The sequence below is a fragment of the Cnephaeus nilssonii genome (genome assembly GCF_951640355.1).
Source record: "Cnephaeus nilssonii genome assembly, chromosome: 7".
In the NCBI taxonomy this organism is placed as follows: Eukaryota; Metazoa; Chordata; class Mammalia; order Chiroptera; family Vespertilionidae; genus Cnephaeus; species Cnephaeus nilssonii.
The window spans coordinates 81292015-81295291 of NC_137078.1; the positions used below are offsets into that span (position 1 = coordinate 81292015).

Genomic DNA, 3277 nt, shown 5'->3' on the forward strand with positions numbered 1-3277 from the left:
ATAGCTTTTTGTTCACAATGCCTGTTGTTCCTGTACAATCTAGCTAAATGGAGTAATATTTACTTTTTGAAATTTTATATATAACTGGAGGCCCAGTGCACGAATTGTGCAACAGTGAGGTCCCTCAGCCTGGCCTGTGGGATCGGGCCAAAACTGGCTCTCCAACATCCCCCGAGGGGTCCTGGATTGCGAGAGGGTGCAGGCCAGGCCGAGGGACCGCAATGGTGCACGATCCGGGCGGGGAGGGACCATGGAGGGCTCCAGGGTGTGTCTGGCTCATCTCGCTCTATCCCGATTGGCTGGACCCCAGCAGCAAGCTAACCTACCAGTGGAGTGTCTGCCCCCTGGTGGTCAGTGCACATCATAGTGACTGGTTGACCAGTGGACTGTCTGCACCCTTGTGGTCAGTGCACATCATAGTGAGCAGTTGAGAGGCCTTAGCATATCATTAGCATATCACACTTTGATTGGTTGAATGGACAACTGGACGACCTAACACTTAGCATATTAGGCTTTTATTATATAGGATTTTTTTGTTGTTATATTGCCCATTAAATGACTAGTCTCATTTTGAACTCTCCATCTCAGACAGTGATTATTTATTTTTAAATTCATCTTACATGTTTGTCCATTCTATCATCAAATTTCAAAATCATTCCTACAGAAAATACTTATTCCTTTCTGGAAATATTGTGGTTTTGTTGGCTAAATATCAAAAGCTAATATTCTTTTTTTTTTTTTTTTTTGCTGCAAAAAGCTTTATTGTTTCATTTGGTGCAATGCATGGGAGAGGGCTTCAGGGTGGTGAAAAGAATGGCAGTAGTTTTGGGGAGAAGCTCAGGTAAAAGCCAGACACCAGGGGAATGCAGAGGGGCCTCTCAAGGGCCTCTGGGCTCCAAAGGCTCCTAGTGGTGCTTGAGGGTGAGCCTTTCAAAGAGATACTTGCCCAGCCCAGCCTGGGGGCCGGCCAGCCTGTGGAGGTGAGTCAGGTGTTGCCCATCTTCTTGTTGAGTTTCACCTCTTCACCCCAGAAGTGGTTCTCCAGGAAGTCACAGAGCTGAGCGTCTGCACGGGTAGAACCCAGGGCCTGCAGCTCCACAGGGCCTGGTTTAGGTTCCCCTCCAAGGCCAGGGCAGCTTCCATGGCGTCCTGAGTTTTGCCCACTCATTTTGGGAAGGCTTCAGCACGTCCTGGAGAGAATGCGGCCAGTGCGCTTGTTTTGCAACTCTAAGAGATGCTCAGCGCCCTCGTGCTTCTTCTCCACCAACGTGAGGAAGAAGTGGCCCATGCACTTGAGAGCCACATCATCCTGGTCGAAATAGAAGCCTAGAGAGGGGTAGGTGTAGGAGGCCTGCAGATGCAGGTTGCCAGGAGGTTGACCGCAGCCTCCATCTTGGTGGAATAATTCTGACGAATTTGGGAGCTCATAGTTGTTTGGCAATAAGGAGTTAAGGTAGAAAAAAACCCCAGTGTGTTGGCTGGTCCTGAAGGTGGTTCTGAAGGTGGTAACTGAATAAGATGCAGGGAGAGGCTGGAGGCTGGAAGAAGGGGTGTCCCTGGGTCTGTTCTGTCCAAACACTGTTGAAGCAAAAGACAGATCCGGGACCACTGAGGGCACTTCCAATGTTATTCTTTTAAGAATATTCTGCCAATGTCCTATAACAAAGTTTATATTTATTTAGCACTATCAACAGTACTATGGCTTTTAAAGCCTTTTAAAAAGAATAGTCTTTAAATATATATAATATAAATATATGTATATTGATTTCAGAGAGGAAGGGAGAGGGAGAGAGAGATGGAGAACATCAACGATGAGAGAGAATCATTGACCGGCTGCCTCCTGCACACCCCAGACTGGGGATCAAGCCCGCAACCAGGAAATGTGCCCTGACCGGGAATCGAACCGTGACCTCCTGGGTCATAGGTCGATGCTCAACGACTAAGCCACACCAGTTGGGCTTTTAAGCCTTTTTTTGAGACATAATTGCTTGATATAATTTTAACAGCTCTAGATCCAGAGAAACAGAGGCATAAATATATTCTTTAATAACTTGTGGTGTGTGTGTACGTATTTGTGTGTGATACCCAAGGCTCTCCAAAGTATAGGGAGCAGACGGTAGGGTAGTGAAGACCTGGGTGGGGGTGGGTAGGGGCTGGGAAGGGGGGTAAAGGGGAAGGAAGTGGGAGATATCTGTAATACTATCAACAATAAAAAATATATTAAAACACAACAACAAAGTATAGGGACCAGAGATAGGCCCCTTTTGATCCAATTTAAGAAAAGTACCAGCTGAGCCCATCTGGTTTCTTTCCTAACACCTGCTCTGTAGTAAGAAATTGTAAGTCTCCCAATATTGAGAACAGTTTTCATTTAAAATATTTAGTCTTATTGTCCCCATAAGTGGGAACAGCTAACATTTACTGAGTGTTTCCTATTGTTCTAAGTATTTTATATTTTTTTTACTCATGAAATAGTATTTACTTACAAAACTCTATGAAGTAGGTATAACTATTATCCCAATTTTACAGATAAGGAAACTGAACATAGAAATGTGAAGAAAATTACCTAAAACATTGAAATAGCCCAAGAATGTCAACACTTTGGTATTAAAACTTTCTTTTTTGAATCTGGGAAAAGCACAAAAATCCATGGCAAAATATGCTTCCTGGTTCTTGTTTCGGAAAACACAGCCATCAAATCTCTCTATCCAGCATCAACCTTACCCTGGCAGTCCCTCAAGCTTCTCCAACTTAACATGTTCAAAATCATACTCATAATTTTCTCCTTCAGACTTGCATTTCTTCCTGTGTGATTGGTACCACAAGCCTTGGTCATCTGAGCCAGACCCTGGGGTGATCTCAGGCTTTCCCTTTCTTCTCCCACCAAGTCCTCCTCACTTAACCCTTTGCACTCGCTTGCTTTTTTCTCGAGCTGCTACCGATGCTAACCGTGTCGAGTCACACTTGACATCCGAGTGCAAAAGGTTAAACATACATTTCAACGTGCTATTTCTTGATTAGAATTGATTACAGGCAGGTGTTTACTTTGTGACATATTCATCAAGTACAGTTATAAATTTATGCAGTTTGTAGTTATATGCATATCTGCATATGTATATACTAGAGGCCCGGTGCACGGCATTCATGCACTGGGGGGTGGGGGGGGGGGGCGGTCCCTCAGCCCGGCCTGTGCCATCTCGCAGTTCAGAACCCCTCGGAGGATGTCTGACTGTCGGGTTAGGTCCTGCATTGAGCGTCTGCCCCCTGGTGGTCAGTG

The 3277-nt window shown here is 45.2% G+C and overlaps 1 pseudogene across 1 annotated transcript; it reads right to left on the bottom strand.

Annotated features, from left to right (window-relative positions):
• Positions 1-905: 905 nt before the first annotated feature.
• LOC307102558 (ferritin light chain-like) lies at positions 906-1428 on the bottom strand (annotated as a pseudogene). Its single transcript has one exon. The product of its transcript is annotated as a ferritin light chain-like (transcript).
• Positions 1429-3277: the final 1849 nt, after the last annotated feature.